The sequence below is a fragment of the Lissotriton vulgaris genome, chromosome 8 (genome assembly GCF_964263255.1).
Source record: "Lissotriton vulgaris chromosome 8, aLisVul1.2, whole genome shotgun sequence".
Taxonomy (NCBI): domain Eukaryota; kingdom Metazoa; phylum Chordata; class Amphibia; order Caudata; family Salamandridae; genus Lissotriton; species Lissotriton vulgaris.
In genome coordinates this window covers 1,043,919,079-1,043,942,334 of record NC_141696.1, presented here as the reverse complement: position 1 = coordinate 1,043,942,334, position 23,256 = coordinate 1,043,919,079, and positions in this window count along the sequence as shown.

Genomic DNA, 23,256 nt, shown 5'->3' with positions numbered 1-23,256 from the left:
ACCAGTGTCACCATGTTTAGGGTAAAAGCACATGCTCTTCAGCATTGGTTAACAGTGGTATAGTGCTCAGAGTCCCAAGGCCAACAAGAAGATACAGCAAAAAGTTGAGGTAAGCAGGCAAAAAGTTGGTGGGAAGACTACCCTAGAGTTGACAGGTATAACACTGCAGTAGAATACTCACCATTGTCTCAGTTCCTGAGTATGTTATGATGTACAGCCAAGGCATGGTGATGCATTCCTACTGCATTGATCCTGCTGGGTTTGACAGCAGCTTGTGACACAATCAATAATGCTGCTCCTTTGAACAGGCTTTCTGAACCTGGCATCACTGCGTGGGATTTACTCTGGCTTGCCAACTTTCTATCTAAAATATCCTTTTGGATGGATTAGGCCTCTTTTGTGTCCTCAAAAAGGTTCTGTCATTGAGGGTGCTTCAGGGCTCCATTTTATCGCCCTGCTTCTGGTCACACACATTGACTCTGCCCTTTAAGTCAGCCTGTAAGTTTATGTCCTTGAATCATTGAATGGTGGAATTATGGTCCGGTAAACACAAAGCGATCAGTCTGTAGCAGCTAATTACAGACTGATTGTGTTGCTAGACACAGAAAGCAAACTAGATAGAGCAAAAGGTTTGATTTCTTTCCTACAGACTGACTTCAGAAAAGGGGCGTCCATTTCAGATGTTATCGCTCTTTATTTGATGGCATCTGCCACTCTTTCTATCTATCAGAAGTTACTCTGTTGTTTTGTTGAATACAGTATACCTGTCAACATGGTATACAAACTGAAGCCTTTGACGAAAAGGCTTAAATGAGAATTAACCCAACCTCACTAGGGATCTTTGGTGCTCTGCACACTGATACATGGGTGCGGGTGCAGATCGATAGAAGCAGGACTCTTACTCAAAAGGTAAGACTAATAAAGGTATTAAGCAGGGTCAGGATTTAGAAGCCCCTCTCAGGCAACAACCTCATTCCTTGTCAGGGTGAACCACAAAAGTCATTAGATTAACCTGTGCTTATCCCTCTGGTAGTTTAGCACAAAGCAGTCTGGCTTAATTTACAGGCAATGTGTAAAGTATCTATGCAGTACACAACACAAAATAAAGTGCAAATACAGCACCAGAAAATTCTTACACCTATTTAGAAATATAGAGTACATTTTAATAAATACAATGATTCCAGTGTTTCATATATCTAATTAGTAGAACTAGAGATATGGAGTTTTAAAGGTGTTGGTGAAAATAGCACCTGAAAGCACAAAGCACCACTTGCTTTCATCTGGTTGAGCTAGAGTGGGTAAAGTCACAAGTTCAGACTGATGGTGATGGAGCACAGGTTGGTTACAAGAACCAAGTTAGTCCCACTGGAAAGTCACTTTCTGAGTCCGGCTTGAAGAGTTCTGTTTGTGTTGCAGTACGCTGCGAGGAGGAGGCTGTGGTTGCAGCAGGTCGATTCTGTAGCATGATGGGTAGGTGTGCCGTAATGGATGATAAGACTGCCTCTTTATACTACGTAATTAATGGGAGCATTGAATATAAATTCTTTCTCACTTTATATTATTCACATGTATTTTAAGTGTTGCCTCTGTTTACACATCCCTACTAAAACAATTTAAGGGTGCACACAAACATGAGCATTCCACTATTGTTCCACACCAGTAAAAATAAACTGCTCTGAACACTGGTTGAGATATTTTAAAACTAATTTGATAGCAAAACTTCGAATAATTCTCATTAAAGTTAAGCCTCATTTAGGCCTGACCAGTTGAACATTGATTGAGCCTGATAATCCAGTCCATCACATCTTTGTAAGCACTAAGGGGCAGATTTATGAGGCCGTTGCGCCTCTTTGCGCCGCAATTGCGTCACTTTATTTGACGCAATTGCGGCGCAAACAATGCGCCCGATTTACAACGTGCTTGCGACGCAACTCCAGCAATGCGCCACATTTCTGGCACAGATGCGCCACGCATCTGTGCCGTTTTTGCACCATGGTGCGCCGCATTATAAATGTGGCGCACCATGGGTGGCGGAGCTGTGGCGCACTGTGGCGCACGTTAACTAGCGCATCTCTGGGGATGCGCCAGTTAACATAAATCTGCCCCCCAAAATCAACTGTAACTACCTTTATAAAATAAAGATGGTTTAATAAAATGTTTACCTCTGTGCTGAATAGGTATTAATGGAACAATAGTATAGTATCTGGACCACATTTAAGAACTAACGTTTTTCTCGCTTCTGATATTTAGATTTTAGCGTAGCCACTGGCATTGCAAGGGTGCATTGTACCCAAAAGCATGAAGGGGCAATGTGCCCCCATTCCAAGGTTGGATTATAAAACTCAAGCATATTTTGAGTTCAGTGGTCTTGAGACCCCGGGCACTGGTTTCACTGCAGCCGCTGCACCAATATTGGGTAAAACATGGGGCAGATTTATGAGGCCGTTGCGCCTCTTTGCGCCGCAATTGCGTCACTTTATTTGACGCAACTGCGGCACAAACAATGCACCCTATTTACAACGTGACGCATCTAGGCGATGCGTCACGTTGTAAAGCACTGCGCCATAAGGAGGCGTTCCTGTGCAGGTGGGGGCGTTCCTGCGCAGGAACGCCTACTGAAAGTGGCTGAGTGAAATCTATGAGATTTCGCTCAGTCACTTTCAGGGCAATGCTGCGTCAAAACCCTGCGCCTGCTTGAAGCAGGCGTAGGTCTTGACGCAGCATTGTGCACATGGTGTACCCCCGAGCCTTGCTGGAGCTGCGTCGCGCTTGCGACGCAACTCCAGCAATGCGCCACATTTCCGGCACAGATGCGTCACGCATCTGTGCCGTTTTTGCACCATGGTGCGCCGCATTATAAATGCGGCGCACCATGGGTGGCGGAGCTGTGGCGCACTGTGGCGCATGTTAACTGGCCATGAGGTTGTGGATTTAGTTTATGCTGTACGAAATCTCAAAATAAATGAATACAGGTAAAATGTAAACGTCGGAGACACTCCGTTGCCAATCCTACACCTACTACATTCTCCAGGTTGAGGGCATACCTCTGTCTTCCAAAATAATGGCGTCTGGGTGAAAGTGTAAGCGAGAAGTTCCTCGCACTCAATCTGTGCAGTACGTCTTGTCCGCGGTGCTTTATAGCATTAACTCGTTATCTCTGTGTTGTCCAGCTGGTATAATATGTCAGCCAGACCCTGCTAGTACTCAGAGCAGGCTTTGCTAACAGCTAAACTCTGTTTTCCAAAGTGGATTTATATGTCTTTCTGAGAAATCTTGGAAACATTCACTCCTACACACTACCAATGAATTACAATTTCAGCCTTATCAGTAGTGCATTTGGATGGCATTGTAAACTCGAACACAGCTCTCCCACAGCCTTTCTGCAGACTTGGAAACAGAGACTGAAGTATGGGACAGCCTTAAAGTTTGTGTGATGTTATCCCCTGCAGTTCATGTGACCTTAGGTTGATCTTGGACTTGGATAATATAGGTTGCAGTTTATGTTCACGGATGCATCTAATGTGGAACAGAATGAACTTGGCATATCTGCTTCGATTTCGAAGCCAAGTAAGCAGAAAAGCTATTAGACAAAATTGTTTTTCTCTACCATTTCATCTTAAATATTCTGTGATAATGATACTATAATAGCGGAAAAGAATTCACCCAAAAGGGTGCATTTAGGAAGATGTGACTACTTGAGTGCATTCTGAACTCTGATTAACAGGCAAATACAGTGAGCGTCAAGAACAACGAGAAACTGGTTGCACTAGTTACCCTTAGCTACAGCGGTGTGTTTTCATATTTAACATAATGATACCTTTTGCTGAAACTAGGACACATATTTTGAAATATTAAAGATATAGCAGTACTGGATAATAACATAAATGCATGTACCCTCAGTCTTAAATTGGATTGATCGCTCAGATAATGATTTGCTACTTACCCAGTGTTGCGTAAATTACCACCTCACTCTTGCCCCACGTGTCACATGTGGAAGCTACATTTATCTACAAAGGCTCACATTTACAGGTTTTAAAAAATAAAACATTCCGAAATCTGCTTCTGGTTTGCACATAAGTTTTTAGTCAATTCCTGACTCTATTCACATGTATTGAGTACTCTATTCACTAAGGCCCACATGCATAAAGCACTTTTCCATTCGCAAACGGTGCGATTCCTTAAAATCGTCCGTTTGCGAATGCAAAAGTGCTTTTTGGGATGCATGAAGCAATTTTAGAATTCGTAACATGTTTGCGAATTCTAAAATTGCGGGTGCTTTTAAGAAGTCGCAGATGTGCGATTTCTTAAAAGCAATGCATCATTATTTTAAAAAGTGAAAATTCCCAAATAGGGTGCCAAATTTACCGAGTGGTGGAACCACTCGGTAAATTTGGAAAAAGTGTTTAAAATGTTGAAAATGCTTTTTTTTCAACATTCATGTTACGGACACACATGTCCTTAGGACATGTGTGTGTGCAACATGATGCGAAAAATAAATTTCAGGGGTGCATGGGGGGGTCCTTTGGACCCCCCCCTGCACCCATGAAATTTTCTAAGTGCCACTCGCAATTTGCATTGACTCCTATGGGCCTTTTGGCCCATAGGAATCAATGGGAATTGCGAAAATTAACTTAAGAATTCGGTATTTCTTTGGGATTCGGTAAAAATTACGATTTTTACCGAATCACAAAGAAATACCGAAAAAAATGATGCATAGCATTTTGCACTTCTTAATTTGCGATTCCTTATTTTTCGCAAATTAAGAAATGCAAAATGACACAATGATGCATGTGGGCCTTAAATCCTATGGGTTGTGCATAGCAGATGAAACACCTTTTTTGTGCACTTGGAATACATATTTACCTGCAGAGAAACATGTTCCTTCTTCATCATAGCTTCCATTACATTTGGGTGTTTCATTCCCTTTCCTATCCTTGAAACATTTTTATTCCAAAGTTTGAGCTCTTCAAAGTGAGTAGAGGCCCAATGCAATGCTTATCACAGCCCAAAATCTAACGAGTTTGCAGGTAAACCATCTATTTTGAATGCTCAAAATGTGCCCCTTAAACAACTACTTTCCCCACCCAGATTCTTGAAATCTGCAGATTTTCTTTAATTAAAAATTGAACCTACAGGATAAGTATCAGTGCATCTTGGTTCACAAAATACGGTGAAATTAGACTCCTAGATTATTTTTTTATGTCTCATTTTAATTAAGGAAGCCAAAAAGAAAACCTATCAAACTGCAGCTCCAAGAAGAAAATCTTTTAACTTTATTCCACGGAAATATACTCATATCTTCCAAATGCTCTCAGATGTCCTTAATACAACAGTTGTTAGCACTATCGGCCTGCAGGCGACTGATAACTCTCCTCTATGCAGCCTTAGTGACTGACAGGGCAGGTACAACTGATCGGATTCAGAAGCTCTGGGGTGCAGATTTCTCTGAATAGCTGACATCTGAGGGAGAGGCTGCAAACAAGTTAAACTAGTTTCCCCAATGTATGCTTTAAACTTATCCAGTTTCACTTCTTATGTAAAACGTACAAGACTCATAAAAATGCTCTCCAAGACGTATCATGGTAGGCCCACTGGGTGGGGTAGATGCCGACAACGTGCAGCAGGCTTCCTTCTTAAGAAATGGGGGTGTTTACTGGATGTGGGATCTGGGGGGCAGTGATGCAAGTCCTGCCCCAGGCTGCAGAGTTAGATCTGGAGGGCTCCATAAACCTGTGTTACCTGGGTATTGTTCCACATCGGAGACGCCTGACATGAAAGCTAAACTGATGGCCTTGGACATGGAACTGCTCAGCATAAGAGTGTAATACACTGTCTAGAGCCCCTAATATTAGGAATATGAAGAAAGACTGGCCAGAGTGAGCAATAGCCCAGGAACAACATATGTGGCTTACCCAATTAGATGCCAACATTGAAGATGGGCAGTGGTTTGGGGGAAATGATAAATTACTGGATCCCCCTGATAACCTCCCCCCATGAAGGACTTAGGGAGGAGGGAAACTTAAACCTAAAGAAAAATAGGGGTGGCAAGACTTTTGGGGGCCTATTAGCATGGCAGTCGGAAAATCACCCCGACCACCATGGAAGTGTAAAAAAACTGCCCGCCAGGAGCGTTGGAAAAACAGCGGTCAAACAAGGATCATCTGCCAAAAAAACACAGACCGCGGCGGAACCGAGCCAAGAAAAACCTCCCGTAGCAGACGGTGATGTAAAAAATCCATCTGCGTCCGTCAAATACGCTGCGGAAAAACACCACCCCGCCAGAAGCATAGCATAGCATCCCCGATGGTCCCTCGCGTAACGTTCTGCTGTTTCCGACCGCCGCGGTCACACACTGGAATGAATGGGAGAGACAGCGGAAGAGCTGCAGCATAGCCACCGCTGCGGATGAACCATGGAAATTGTGGTGGACAAAGCAAAAACCCCACAATAAGGCCAAACAGTGCACAAAGCAAAGTAACCATGACCCCCAAATACACAAAACACATCCCAATGACACAAACACATGTGAAAATGAAAAATACAATTCCCAGGACAACACACACAACACACCTGACAGGAACACCCTATTCGGACATACCCACATAGCAGAGTATAAACCAGCCCCCTCCCTGACCACAATCCTTTGCAACTTTCCAAAACTGAAGGCCACCAACCCTCAAACCATGGATAGGCAAAACGACACACCAGCAATACCCACACCACACAGATCACCACAGCCAATTCCACACCTGCACCACCAACACCCAGCACGACACTCACCATACACATCACTACCACACTCAACACTCAATCTTACAAACACCTTGCACGCCACACACCTTGTCAACACAGAGAATGCCCAAATTCACAGAGAGTGAGTTGACAGTCATGGTAAATGAGATAGTCAGAGTGGAACCACAACTGTTTGGTAGCCTGGTCCTGAGGTTCTACGATTTAGGATTTCATTCCGTATCTAGCTGCCATTTTGTGTTCTGTTGCCATTTTGTGTTTCCCTCACTCAGGCAGCACGGCGAACAATGTCCTTTTGCTTTTCCAGCTGCTAAGTGTCCTTTAAGTTAAAAAATAACTCCATTGTCCTTGTTCATTAAACCCAATGTCAGGGTCTGGCTCAGTTCGTTAATCTATGTCTGGCTCGATTGATCCCTGTCTTGGCCGACTATTTGCCCTCCCCTATTCTTTCCTTATACTATCTTATCAGACTGGCCTTCGCTATTCTCTCCTTGTATGCTCCTATTACACAACTATCCTTTGAGGCACACAAATACGTCCTGCCACCTGTAAGAGGGGATTGTCGATGCCATCACTGATTAATTTGTCGGTAGGGGTAGCACACGGGGTCTGAGAGAGGGGCATATTTGAGACACCTGATAGCTTGTTTTCCAACTTTTCTCATTGGTTCGTTTTGTATAAGGCCCGGTCCTCCAACTGGCGCCCAACGTGGGGCGGTTTCAGTGGTAGCGGTTCAGCCCGAGGGTCGGGGGAAGCCCCGCAAGAAAATTCCGGAGGATTCGCGATCCACGTCAAGCGACCCCTGTATGTCGAGGTGGACCGAAGGTCTTTTGCAGCGCGGCTACTCCTTTCCGACGGCTGCTGATGACCGCTGCCCTGACTACCACCCTGTCTTGGACCCTCTGGTGATGATTGGTATCACGGGACGTTAGACGGACCTCCGTTGGCGTGAGAAGACCATTTAGTTAAGTATTCATGGGTAGCGCCCACTTCTTTGTTTTGTTTTTGATTTTTGTTATTTGTCTGTTGCAATAGTCGAAGCCGAGGGGTGAGTACTTTTGTACTGTGTTCTTTGCTTTCACTCCTTGAAGTTAGTAAACGGATCAGTGTGCTTAAGATGCCTGGTCTGAGCGGATTTAGGAAATTTTGTTGTTTTTGCTGTACTAGGGATTCCCGGCTTGAGGATTCATGTCCGATTCCTCCGGTTGGAACTCCCACTTATGAGCTCTATTCCAAGCATGTTGTTGGTCCCATTGCCTTTACTGAGGCATGGATCCGATACACGAAGAAAGATGGTGTTTTGCGGTGGCCACAAAATCGTAGTTTTGGGCCTGACATATTAGATAATTTGGAAGCAATTCTGTTCAAAAGAAAAGCCCGGCGGGCAATATTTGACTCTTTCCGCCATTGGCGTAAGGAAGCCAAACAGAGAGAAATTAAACAAGCAAAAAGAGATAGGAAAATGAAAGATATGACGGTTATACAGGCTGCCCAGCAATTTAAAGACGATGAGACTGATCGTGCGATTGAGGTCTCAGATATACGGCATCGGATGGCAATTGATAGGTGCTATCCTGTGTTGCCTCCACAGCGCAAAGACCTTGATGAAGATGCCTTAATGTCCCATTTGTTGAAATTACCTCTGTCTTATGTGCCAGGTGCTAATGCACCTGTAGTGTTGCCACCTGTGCAGCAACCTGTTGTTCAGCCAGGAGCACAGGCTCCTACACAAATGCCTCTTTCCGTATTACCACCTGCACCTCCCTTGCCACCAACTTCTGTACCTCAGTCTCCTTTGATTTCTGTGTCTCTTGCAACAGGTAGCTCTTCTCTTCCTTTGCTTAATACTGCGTCTCCAGTTTTACTCCCTACTTCTTCTCCGATTCGTAATCGGTTAGTTGATACTGTCTCTGGTCTTTTTTCCCCCCTTTTTGGGCCGTTTAATAGGACTCCTGCTTTCTCTCAAAGGCAATCCCGTAGCCAAATACCAGATTCTGAGGAACGAGTAGTATTTGACTCCCTCACTCATAAATGGATGATGAATGGTTCACTGTATAGTGTACCTGATATATTGAGTACCTTTCTCCAGTGAATGCGCCTACGAAGAGATACGTTTTTAATGTCATGTGAGACAAACTTATTAAAGGATGGGAGGATATGGAGTTGTATCTAACTCCTCAGGGTCAATTAGATATACAGGACAGGTTTGATAAAGGACTTATTGTGGGTCCTGACGTTGAGGGTGCTATACAGACACTTGTTACTCTTAGATCCTTATATTCTTCCCGGACTATACCCAAATCTGATCCTGCAGTTAGACAAAGGACGAAGAATTATCCTATGAGAGAAGTACCTCCAGTATGGCGGGAAGCAGTTCAGCAAGCGGGCGCTGTTCCAGGTGTCCCTGCTCATTTTCAGCGTATATGGGTACATGTCCCTTGGAAACGAGCTGAAGTTTTAGCACTTAAGCAGTCTTTGCCCGACCCTCGTAAAAATCCTGCTGGTTATTATAAAGAGTTGTCCCAGACTGTTTATGCATGTATTATGAATTTGGCTGATATTGATATTCTGGTGGGGAATGTAGTTCCACAAGCATTGTGGGCTCGGATTTGTAGGGAAGACCACGACCAAGTTTTGGGTGGTACTTGGGCCGCTATAGTTGCTGCGGATGCAGCACAAGTGGGTGGTGCTAAGCCAGATGATTTGAATACACAGTTGCCTGGTAGAATAATCACCTTAATGAAGACGATGATGCCTGCCTTACGCGTGAACTGGGATAAGTTAGCTGCGTGTAAACAGAAGAAAGATGAGAATGTCTCTGATTTCTTTACTCGGTTTGAGGAGACATTTATTGATCATAGTGGTCAGGATTTGAGTACTGAAGGTGGATAGCGATTATTTGTGGATAAATTTGTCTTTAATCTGCTTCCTGAATTGTCCCATAAGTTGAAAGATTCGGAAAGCTTTTGGGCTGTTTCTTTGTCTGCCCAAATATTAGCCACTGCTCAGTATTATGAGAATAGGGACAAAGAAGAAAAAGATAAAGCTGAGAAGAAGACTAAGGATTTAAAGACGAAAGTTCTTCTTCAGCAGGCTTATCCCCCTCGTTCTGGCCAGTGTCAGTTCCAGCAACCTATTCAGCCTCAGAGGTTGCTACAGAAACCTGAGCCTTTTGTTCCGCGACCTTTGCTTAGTCCTAATCAGTGTGCTTATTGTAAAGAGGAAGGCCATTTTAAGAATAGCTGTCCGGTTTTATTGCAGCGTAATGGTGGCTTTCAAGGGCTGCAAGGCCGTGGTGTCAAGTCAAGTCAAGTCAAAGAATTTGTATAGCGCACTACATACCCAGAGGGTTTCAAGGCGCTTAGGAAGGGGGGGGATTACTTGTCAAATATCCAAGTTTTAAGTTGCTTTCTGAATGCTAGGTGGTTCTGGGTAAGGCGAAGGTAGGCGGGGAGTGAGTTCCATGTTCTAGTAGCCAGGTATGAAAAGGATCTGCCTCCCATGGTGGTCTTGTTGATGCGAGGTATAGTGGCGAGGGCTTGGTTGGAAGAACGTAGTTGGCGGGAGGGGGTGTAGAAGGACAGTCGTGAGTTGAGGCATTCTGGACCGATGTCGTAGAGTGATTTGTGTGCGTGGGTAAGCAGTCTGAAAGTGATTCTCTTATTGACGGGAAGCCAGTGGAGGTCTTTAAGGTGGTGTTCAATCAGCACCTAGGGGTAGAGGGCGAGGTGCGTTGCCTCAAGGGCAGCGTTCCTTTCCCCCTCAGAATTCTTCAAATTATTTTGATCAGCAGAGTACTCAGTCTGAGCAATATTACAATGATTATTATTGTGTTGAAGGTGAGGTTCAGGATTTTCATTCTAGTTAGGACAGCCATGGACAAAGTAAGGGAGTCGTATCAGTTCCAGTGGATCAGAATGGGCCTTATGTTGAGGTAGTTGCTTTGGGTGTTGCAGAGCCATTTCTTTTGGATACTGGTGCAATGAGAAGTTCTATGATCCATTCAAAACTCCCTGGGGCACCTTTGTCTGGCTTAACGAACGTTTCTGTAGGATTTTCTGGCGCCCCAGTTGCTAACCCAGTTTCTTGTCCTTTGCCTCTTTCGATTGGTCCTTACGATCTGGAAGATCCCCTTATTTTAACGACTGGTTGCGTAGAGAATTTGTTGGGTTTGGATCTGTTGAAACGTCTTCATGCAACGTTGTATTGTTCCCCCTCTGGTGTGCGTCTTACTTTGGGTGAGAAATTGGTTTCTCCTACATACCTATCGAAAGATAGCTTTCCGTCTAAGTTGCAATCTCTTCCTGCTACGCTTTGGGCAACAGGTCCGAATGATGTTGGCTTGTTGCAGATTCCTCCTTATGTGGTTACTATTAAGCCGGATGTTAAGTTACCACTTATTCCACAGTACAAGATTTCTAATGATGGTGAATGAGCTTTGATGGCTATTATCTATGATCTGGTTCAGAAGGGTGTGGTTGAAGAAATGAGAGGTAATGTTTGTAACAGTCCTGTTCTCCCCGTTCTTAAACGTAGCGATCCTTCTCAACCACCTGTGTATCGCTTTGTGATTGATCTTCGGGAGGTCAACAAGATTGTTGTCGCCCAGTTTCCTGTTGTCCCAGATATCACTGCTTTGCTTACTATGATACCCGCCTTAGCGGCATGGTTTTCTGTTATCGATCTGAAGAATGCTTTCCTTATTATTCCTATTGCTGAGGAAAGTAGAGATATTTTTGGCTTCTCTCTCGGAGGCCGAAGTTTCCGGTTCCAGTGTGCTCCTCAAGGTGATTGCGAAAGTCCCTCCATTTACAGTCAGGCTTTGAAATCTCAGCTTGATGCGTTCATTTTGCCTCCAGGTGCTTCTTTGATTCAATACGTTGACGATTTGCTGATTGCTGCTGATTCGGAGGATGTTTGTAAAGATGTGACGGTTTATTTGTTGCGTCATTTGACTTGCATCATAAAGTGTCCCCTTCTAAGTTGCAATATTGCCGCCAAGAGGTTACCTACTTAGGTCATCTCTTGTCGAAGGAGGGAAGACGATTGACCCCAGAACGAATTCAAGCGATTGCACAAATATCTGAGCCAACCACACAGAGAGAGGTACGTGCCTTTCTGGGCATTACCTCATATTGTAGACAATGGATTCTGAATTTTTCTTTGTTAGCTAAACCTTTGCTGGCACTTATGTTGAAAGATACGCCACAACCTCTCCCTTGGACTGACGAATGCCAAAAGATTTTTTCTGATTTATGTACTGCTTTGTGTTCTGCACCTGTGTTAGGTACTCTGGATTACAGTAAGCCTTTTACACTCTACGTGCATGAAAGAGAAGGTTGCGCGTTGTCAGTTTTAACACAACAATTTGGAGACAAACAACAGCCATGTGCCTATTTTTCGGCTAAGTTGGATCCGGTAGCCAAGGCATTGCCTAGTTGTCTCAGAGCTACAGCAGTGGCAGCAATTTCTATTCGACAATCTTCTGGATTAGTATTGGACAACACTCTTGTTGTTATGGTACCACATACAGTAGATACTCTTTTGAATAGGACAAAAACACAACACCTTACCAGTGCTCGTTTGTCTGGATATAAGCTGACGCTTTTGGCTAGCCATATACATATCAAGCGGTGTAATACTTTGAACCCAGTAACATTGTTGCCCATACCAGATGAGAAAGGCATTCAAGAACAGCATGATTGTTTTCTCCAAACAGAGGAGAAAACGAAAGGCAGAATAGATCTAAAAGATACACCACTTGTGGATCCGGACGGATCCTATGGGTAGATGGATCTTGTTTCAAGTTTTAAAATGGCGAGACAACTGCAGCTTATGTTGTTATTACTTTGCATACGGTAGTAGAGACAGCACGTATTGCACAGAATTCAACCCAAGCAGCTCAATTAATTGCTTTGACGAAAGCATATGTCTTGGCAAAAGGAAAGAGAGTGAACGTCTACACTGATAGCCAATATGCTTTCGGTGTGGCTCATAGTTTTGGTCGCTTGTGGAAGGAAAGAGGATTCTTTACTTCCCATGTGACTAAAATACAGCATGGCCAGTTGGTGACTGATCTTCTCGACTCACTTGCCATGCCTACACAATAGCAATAATCAAGTATAGCGCTCATAAAAATATTACTGATGAAGTGGGTCGTGGGAATGCTTTTGCGGATGAAGTTAAAAAAGGAGACAGCGAGAGATGTTACAAGTCGTATGTATGTTGCGGGCCCTGCAAGATGGGTTAGAGAAGGAGGAATGTGTGAGGACACAACAGAAAGTGTGAGAATGATTCAAGAAGAGGCTACTGAGAAAGAACTGAGTAAGTGGAGAGAGAGTACGGGAATGTTGGCCGCGACAGGGTGTTGGACGGAATTGTCAGAACACCAACGATGGCTGTTACCAGACACCTATGTATTACCTGTAATTACTATGGCGCATGGTCCAGCCCATTTTAGTGCAAAGGGCATCTGTAAAATTCTGGCTCCAGTATGGCAGAATGAAGGAATTCCTATATGTGCAGAAAATGTGGTGAAACATTGCATTGTTTGCTTAATGCATAATCCAGGAAAAGGAACCCCAATTCCAGCAGGTCATTTTGCTCCCTCTATGTATCCTTTTGAGGTATTGCAAATCGATTACATTCATATGGATTGTTGTAATAACCTCAAGTATGTTCTGGTGGTGGTTTGTGCCTTTTCGAGATGGATAGAGGCCTACCCCCTAAAGGACAATACTGCTTTGTCTACTGCCAAAGTCCTTTTGAAGGAGTTTTTCCCGAGGTTTGGTTTGCCGCGCATTGTCTGGTCTGACAATGGGAGTGAATTCGTAGGCCAAATTCTGCAGAAAGTGTGTGCAGGTCTTGGTATTAAACAGAAATTCCATGCAGCAAACCACCCTCAGTCAGCAGGATTAGTAGAGTGCTATAATGGTACTCTCAAGCTTAAATTGGCAAAGATTCAGGCGAGCACAGGTCTCGCCTGGCCTGATGCCCTACCATTAGCACTTCTGTCTACGAGAACTACTGTGAATTCTGGTTTAGGTTTGAGTCCGTATGAGGTCATTTTTGGGCGCCCAGCAACTGTCTGGGGAGTCCCTCGACCCAATGCTGATTTACTACTTGCATGACCTCACCACTAAATTACGTGCTCTTCATCAACAGGTTCAAAACGCTTTGCCAGAGGCCTCCGCAGACTCAGGTCATTCCATCCAACCTGGCAACTGGGTCTGCGTGAAAAACTTTCAGCGGAAAAAGAATTTGGTACCTCATTGGGGCCCACCGCGACAAGTGTTATTGACGACACGTATGGCAGTGAAGGTCGTTGGAAAAAAGAACTGGATCCATGGCGTGCACTGTAAGAGGGTACCTTTGCCTTTGCCTTTTGACCAATGGTTTCGTGAGGGCATGGGTTATAAATGAAGTGAAAAAGTGCCTAGATTTGTACCGTTTAGTAGTGCATGCCTGGAACAAACGAACTGTGAGAAAGAAGACAACGACGTGTTACAGGAGGCCGTCCCAACACATCTGCGTTTGAACACAGTGGATCCAGAAGCCTTGTTTAAGGACCAGACGATCCCAAATAAGACTTGATATAATTTACGACCAAGAATAATCAAAGACAATTGAACTTTTCTTTTTTATGATTTTTCTGATTATACTTTTTTTGAAAGACATTTAATGTGTTTTCTTCCACTATCCATCAAGTTGAAGGGTCACGGTAGGAGTCTTAAGCTGTGACCTGAGTAGTGACATAGGTCTGCAGGACTTGCAGTGTCATAGGACGGCTAACAACCACAGCAAAGTGATCTAGGAAGATTATCATGAGCAACGCTTTAGAGTAATGGATATTAAAGTGGAAATTGATGATCAGACTGTAAATATGAAAGATAGATTTAAGAAACGAATGGTTAGTCCATGTGGAATAACCCTATGTATTCTGATATGTTTATGTACTTTATTAGCGTGTGGAAGTTGGGTTGTTTATGTTATACAGCCATCACCTGTCCCTACATCTGTCTCTTTATCTTTTCCTACTACTGCCTCCCCACATCGGTTTTCTACACTTTCAGAACCCGAACAGATTAGGAGAACAGAATATTTCAATAATTTGTTTATTCAGTTATTGCATCAACACCAACTAGTGATGAATACTACTGATTGTTGGGTTTGTGGACTCATGCCTCATAATACATATGGACTACCAGAACGAGCTACGGTATCCTCCTGGTAGTCCATATGGTGGTGGAGCAGACTTGAGTCGCAGTTCCTTGATTAAGGTAATAGTGACTATGGCTAAAATTGCTCAGATCAGTAAGATTCCCATAGATGAGAAAAGAGCATATGATGGATGGAATATAACACGATATGTTACTAGCCTCACAGAAAAGGCTAAACGAAGGGGCTCTCCGCCAATTTGGACTGTACCTCATCGAGGTAATTTCTGTTTACAAATTAATGGTCAGAATGTTAAAAATCAGCAGGAGAAGAGTATCTGTTCTCATACTTATGTCTATACACCCCAGATTCCCTCACCGCTAGTGCCATCACAAGGCACATATTTTATCTGTCATGATAGAGCCTATACATGGCTTCCTACTTATTTCTCAGGAACATGTTATGTGGCTTTTCTTCTTCCCCCACTGTATACTGCTCCTTACATGGTAGGGGAGTTATTGATCAGAAAGACACAGCAGGACAGGCGACAGCTGACTTCATTAAAGGGTTGCTTCCTTTCTGGGGCCCAATGGCCAATAGCGGAGACATCAGACACTTAGCTCGTGTTGTTGAGGCTACCATAAATGAAACTTCTGGAGCCTTAAGTAATGTGACAGCCGAACTTCAGGCGGACCGTCTTATGACGTTACAAAATCGGATAGTTTTAGATATTATCCTTCCAGATCGTGGTGAAGTCTGTAAATTGATCGGGTCTAGTTGCTGTGTTTACCTTCCTGATAATGCCCCTACAGTATACCAAGCTATCTCCAAGTTACATATCATCTCCGAGGCTATACATCAGGACACGGGAGATTGGTCTGTGATGGGGTGGTTTTGGGTACTACAGTCCACATGGGGATGGAAGATACTAACTTTCCTTGGAATGATCTTGGCTTTCATCGTCTCTTGTTGTCTTTGTGTGCAGTGTGGACCTGCAATATGTGGTCTTTGTGCCACTATGTGTGTCCAGAAGCCTGTTTCACAGAAGATAGAGAATATTAGAATGATGCTACAGCAACAGCTCGATGACCTCATGGCCATTGACATCGACTCAGATTGACTTGAGTCCCTGGTGTATTGCCTGAGTAATGGCAAAAGGATTTCGTCCTTTATCTAGCCGGCATTTTGTGTTCTGTCGCCATTTTGTGTTGCCCTCACTCAGGCAGCATGGCGGACAATGTGCTTTTGCTTTTCCAGCTGCTACGTGTCCTTTCAGTTAAAAAATAACTCCAGTGTCCTTGTTCATGAAACCCGATGTCAGGGTCTGGCTGAGTTCGTTAATCCATGTCTGTCTCGATTGATCCCTGTCTCAGCCGATAATTTGCCCTCCCCTATTCTTTCTTTATACTATCTTATCCGACTGGCCTTCGCTATTCTCTCCTTGTATGCTCCTATTACACAACTATCCTTTGAGGCACACAAATACGTCCTGCCACCTGTAAGAGGGGATTGTCGACACCATCACTGATTAATTTGTCGGGAGGGGTAGCACACGGGGTGTGAGAGAGGGGCATATTTGAGACACCTGATAGCTTGTTTTCCAACTTTTATCATTGGTTCGTTTTGTATGTGCAAAGAGTGAGATACTGTAAATATGTTTCCTATAAACGACTGTGCGCCACGGATTGAAGTGGCAGTCTCTTTAGAATCCACCTTGAGTGTAACTTCTGGGACAGTTGTGCTTAGCTGCAGCTAATAAACCTGGCTTCCACGCTCAACGGAGTGTCTTGTGTCTCTGTTTTTTACAAGGCAGGCAAACTCGGGGATTAAGGCGTGCCCTGTGCCGCCCGGCCCATAAGGCCCGGTTCTCCAGTCCAAGAGAAACCATTAGCCACAAGGACACAAATGTGGGAAAGCATAGTCCAAAGGGTCAATAGTAGGGACCACCCTGCGATCAAAAAAAGAGATCATGAAGTGGTGGCATGATCTGAAGAGTTTTGTTAAAGAGAAGAGAAGCAAGAACTGGGAGCTGGCTTCGAGGGCTGGCGGTGGCCCTCCCATCCACCCAAAATATTCACACCATGGAAGGAGAAGGTGCTTGCCATACCGCTTCCAGAGAGTCTCACAGGAGTAGCCGGGGGAGTGGAGGCTGGTAAGTAAAAACACATGACTACCACCACACTGATATGTACTGTCTTGCTCAACTACAAAGCCACACCACCTAGGACAAAAACCATTAATCTGCACCACACACTCACAAAAACATGTCTCACAGATCCAGCATTCACCCACACCCATTCACCCCAAACGTAGTCACCAACATTACCATATATGTACAGGCAGCCAGCACTACAACTCCCACCATGCCCCCTGTCCCACACCCCAGCAGGATGGAGCACTCCCCCACCACACCCAAAAGCATTTGTCAGCCATCACATAACCTTCATAAAACTAACATGTAGGTAGCCATCTTCCCTGGGAGGCATGTTTGGGGGTGAAAGGCCTGCACTACTACTCCCACCATACCCCCTGTCCCACATCCCAGCATGATGGAGCCCTGCCCCCACCCCACCCAGAAGCATGTGTCAGCCATTACATTACCTTCATCAAACTAACAGCTAGGTAGCTATCTTCCTGTGGAGGCCTATTTGGGGGTGGGAGGCCTGTTCTACTACTCCCACCATGCTCCCTGTCCCACACCCCAGCAGGATGGAGCCTTCCCCCCACCCACCCAGAAGCACGTGTCAGCCATTATATTACCTTCTTCAAACTAGCAGCTAGGTAGCCATCTTCCCGCGGAGGCCTGTTTGGGGGTGGGAGGCCTGCTCTACTACTACCACCATGCACCCTGTCCCACACCTCAGCAGGATGGAGCACTCCCCCACCCAGAAGCACTTGGAAGCCATGCAGTACACCAAATGAACAAACAGGTTGGTAGCCATCTTTCCTACGAGGGCTGTTTGGGGTTGGAAGGCCTGCACTACAACTCCCACCAGGCACCCCTGTCCCACACCTGAGCAGGATGGAGGTCACTACCCACCCAGAATCTTGTGGCAGCCATTGTAGTACAACAACCAAACTAACAGGTAGGTAGCCATCTCACAGGCTTGTGCAATTTGGGGGATGGGAGGCCTGCAATACTACACCGGCCATGCCACCTGTCCCATACATGAGCAAGATGGAGCACACCCCGACCCAGGAGCAGTTGGAAGTCATTGTATCACTACAAACCAACTTACACGTAGGTAGTGATCTTTCCTGGGAGGCCTGCACACAACTCCCACCATGCCCCCTGTCCCACACCTCAGCAGGATGGAGTACTCCCCCACCCCTTAGCAGTCGGAAGCCCTTGTAACACCACAAACAAACTTACAGGTAGGTAGCCATCTTTCATGGGAGGCCTGTTTGGGGGTGGGAGGCCTGCACAACAACTCCCACCATGCCCCCTGTCCCACACCTGAGCGGGATGGAGCACTCCCCCTCCCAGGAGCAGTCGGAAGCCATTGTATCACTACAAACCAACCTACAGGTAGGTAGCCATCTTCCCTGGGAGGGCTGTTTGGGGATGGATGGCCTGCAATACTACCCCCATCATGCACCCTGTCCCACACCTGAGATGGGTGGAGCACTCCCCCACCCAGGAGCAGTCAGAAGCCCTTGTATTACTATAAACAAACTTACAGGTAGGTAGCCATCTTCCATGGGAGGGCTGTTTGGGGGTGGGAGACCTGCACTGAAACTCCCACCATGCCCCCTGTCCCACACCTGAGCAGGAAGGAGCACTCCACACTAACCCAGAAGCAGTTTGCAGCCATTGTATAGGTCACCCTCACCTAGCAGGTAAGTAGCCATCTACCCTGGGAGGGCTGTTTGGGGGTGGGAGGCTTGCACTACTACTCCCACCATGCCCCCTGTCCCACAGCACCATCAACTTGGAGCATATCCCCCACCCCACCCAGAAACTGTTGGAAGCCTTTGCAGCACACCAAACAAACTAACAGATAGGTAGACAAATCATTTGGTCTCATTACACCACTGAGCAGGATGTAAGCCTACACCATGCTCACACAGATGTGTCACATTAAAAAGCCAAATGTCAGTACTTGGCAGGTAAGTAGCCAGTACGTGCACACACACATTTGCCACAAACAATATGGTAACTAACAACAAGGAGCTTAGAGGGAAAATAAGGTCAGAGGTCGCCCTCCACTCAACATACACTTTCCACAACTATGACCTAGACCAAAAAGGCCCTTACAAACTGCTATTTTTAATGGTGTACCTTACGTTGCAAAACAATTACAACTAACTTCCCTATTTTAATTGAAGGGGTAGGAGGTACATCCACATTGTGCCATATTTAAAAATTCCCAGTCCCTTTTGTAAAACAACAGTTGTAAGACGACGAACAACACACACCCAAGTGTCAGACTCAGACGAAGGAAAAAAGTGTGTGTGAGCGAGATTGGAGTTCTGGACTTTTTTGGTTCCGTCCAGAGGTGTCAGGGAACAACACCCAAAGACCCCGGAGTTCCACCTGCCTTGGTGCACAAATGAACAGAAACACGGGCTTCTCGATGGTGGCGTCAAAGACCAAAGGTTTATTACTGCAGGGACACAGAAGTCACAGATACTACACACGGGCAGAATCTAGGAGCCTGTTCAAATTGTACAAAGCGGGTTGCTCCTTATATACTAGTTTTTGGCCTTCAGGCGAATTCTTCACATGTTGGTACATTCCCAAAACCTTTGTGTCATAGACAATAAATATTTGGCGTGCACAGGAACCGTTGATAAAATCTGATACAAAACATCTACGAAGAGGGGTTCCCACTAGTTCATCACAATTCTCTGTCAATATTGCATTCAGGACCCGGACCGCCTCATCGTAAAGTTCGTTACCTCCCCCTAATAAAGTTTCAGAAAGAAAGGAACGGAGCCAGGTGTGGAAGATAGGAAAGCGGGATAAGAGATGTTTGTGGGTTGTAAATGGGCAAGGCTACCGGCTTCGGCCGCCTAATCATGATCAGGACAATGGACACGAAGACCAGTTTGGCAGGACTGGCCTCGGGCAGAGGAGGCAGCCTTTGTCGAGTCATGCAGCTACAGCGTGATCTGATTTAAGGTGCACGTGTCATGAAAGAGGTGAATCTCCGGCTAAGGCTACGTGTCCTTAATCGAAATGAAGTGATCAGAGGTTATTGCGTATGTGAGGGCAAGAAACACAAAATGGCTGCCATGATCTAAGATGGATGCCGTGGGTAGATCAGAAATATGTCAATAAAAGGAGTGCTCTTGCTTGTAGCGTAGCGAAAACACCAGGGTATGCTAAATGGATCATTTGCGGTTCACTGATACCAATATTATGTATTTCTGACAAACTTGAAAACACGGGTTCAAATCGTCACGGAACCGTCACGGAACCTCAGACCCTCCTTTTGCCCTTACATAGGCAATTACTCAGTCTATGTCAGAATCTAGTTCTATGTTCATCAGGTCAGTAACATGCTGTTGTATCATCATCCTTTCTCGTGCCTTTTCTCCAAACGCAGGTGGTTTTCTGAGACAAGTTGCAGCACAAAGACTACACAGAGCAGGACCACACTGGATAATCAGGCAGCATGAGAATAGGAATACTAAGATGACACCAATGACCATTAGAACCTTCCATCCCCACGCTGATATCAGAGTCCAAAACCACTCCATGAAGGACCAGTTTCCCTTGTCTACATGTATAGAGTCGGAAATCTTGTGTAGCTTAGAGATCGCCTCATAGACTGTTGGAGCATTATTAGGAATAAAGACACAGCAGCTCGATTGGATCATTCTGCATACCCCACCTCGATCTGCAAGTATAACGTCTAGAACCATACGGTTCTGCAACGTCATGAGTCTATCCGCCTGAAGCTCAGCTGTCAAGTTGCTAAGGGCACCAGCAGTTTCGGTAATAGTAGATTCAACTACCCGTGTTAGCTGACGTATGTTTCTACTATTGGCCATAGGCCCCCAGAACGGAAGGAAGCCTTTGAAGAAGTCTCCAGCTTCCTGACCAGCGGTATCTTCCTTGCTGAAGACACCTCTCGCTACTCTGGTTCTGTGGTAATCAGACGAAGCAGTGTATGTCGGAGGCAACAATCGAGCAATATAACATGATCCTGAAAAGTCGGCAGGCAACCATGTATAAGCTCTGTCTCGACAAATGAAGTAGGTACCCCTAGCAGTGAGAAAGGCAGGGGAAGAGTTAGCCGGAAACACATAAGTCTCTACGCACTCACTCCTCCCTAGCTGAGCTCTCGGATTTCTCCCATTACCTTGCAAACAGACCTGACCTCGGTGAGGTACGACCCAGATTGGAGTTGAGCTTTTACGCTTGCTTTCTCCTAAACTAAGGCGATACTCTGAAGTATTCCAACTTAAATATACTCGCAATTCGTCTCTAGGGTAAGATGGAGTATTATTGACGTCCTTGACCATGTCAATAATTCCCTGGACTAAGGCTTTGTTGGCAGAGTTATATTTAGTGGAACGCGGTGGACGTGGAGGATAGGTTTCAAGGGCATAAGCAAAGATGGTTTGGAGGGCCTGAAATGATCCATTGTAGCTGTAAGGCAAAACCAGATAGGGAATACCTTTATCCATAGTGTGGGGTATCAAGCCACACACCCAGCAGTCTGTAGTGTTAACTACCAGTTGGTGTTGGTGCAAGAGCTGTACAAAAGTGTTGTTAGTGAATTCTGAGCGTCGGGCTTGCTCATGTTCCGGAAACGAGTGAAAAGAGTGTATAGAAGAAACAGTAGAAATGGCAGGATCAAGGGGAGGTACTGTAGTAACTGGCACAAAAATCAAATTTATACTAAAGACGATTCCACCCACCAATGTTGCTAAAATAATCAAGAATGTAATGGCACATTGCATCAAAAAGCATTTGCTATGAAGAATTCTATGAAGTCTGTTTCTGCGAACATAAATCACATTTTCTCGTTGCAGCGCAGGAAGCTCCATCTTCTACAATCCGCTCGCGACCACTGATGATGTGTACGTAGATGAAAATGCCTCTATCAGCCCTGGGAGTTCCCAGAACCAACAGAAAGATCGACCTTGTGTCAGACCCCTGCAGATTCAAACTAGGCACACAGCCACGACCCTACGGCTACCCAGACGGCAAGGCAATTTTAAAAACAATAAACAATAGCAAACTTCCTGGCTGAAGGCAAAAGTTCAATATATCAAAATCACAATATGCAGTTGCCTGCTTTATTTGTCCATTTTACGGCTTCTTAAGTTATATCTCTGTTTCGCTGGTACTGTCTGATCGGAAAATAGTGTATCACTAGCAGCTGTTGCAGTGTTTAAGTTCGCAGATAGCAAAGTTTCTTCTGATGCTGGAGACAAATGTTCAGTGTTCAAAGGAGTCTTTTCAGGAGGAGAGTCAGATTTTGGAGTGTCAGTAATCAATTCGGCATCGCTGAAAGAGATGAACTTCGGTGTGCTTTCAGATTCGGAGGCACCAATTCCCTTCTTCACCCAGTCGTCGTAAGGGAGCGGCAAAGGGACACGCTTAACATGTGATGCGTGTACCCAGTGCTTGCGGCCAGCTACACGAACTGCTGTCCTCGTTGCCAGTAGGATTTGGAAGGGCCCCACAAATCTCGGCTGAAGGTTCTTCGTCCTCGCGAAGTTCTTGATGACGACGAAGTCTCCCGGTTTCAGCTGATGCCCTGGACTCTCCGGAGGTTTTGGCAAAGCATCGAAAACCTGTTGATGAATAAGACTCAATTTAGCAGTCAAGTCGTAAAGGTAGTCTATCAACATAGGATATTCTATGGAGCAAAATTCTTTAGGCCTTGGCACACCCCAGATATTTGCCGGGCGACCAAAGACTATTTCATACGGACTAAGCCCTATTCTAGAATGTACCGTTGCTCTCGTTGATAACAAGGCCAAAGGAAGTGCGTCTGGCCAGGCTAAACCTGTGGATGCTTGTATTTTAGCTATTTTCAGCTTGAGGGTGCCATTGTAACCCTCCACTAAACCAGCAGACTGGGGATGGTTTGCACTGTGAAATTTCTGTTTCAGTCCTAGGCCGGCACACACACTCTGCATAACTTTCCCTATAAACTCACTTCCGTTATCTGACCATACAATCCGTGGCATTCCAAATCTAGGGAAATATTCCTTGAGAAGAATTTTGGCAGTCGATAGGGCAGTGTTGTCCTTTAGTGGATATGCTTCTATCCACCTGGAAAAAGCACAAACTACCACCAGGACATACTTCAAATTATTGCAGCGCTCCATGTGAATGAAGTCTAACTGAATCACTTCAAAGGGGCAGGAAGGAGGAGCGAAATG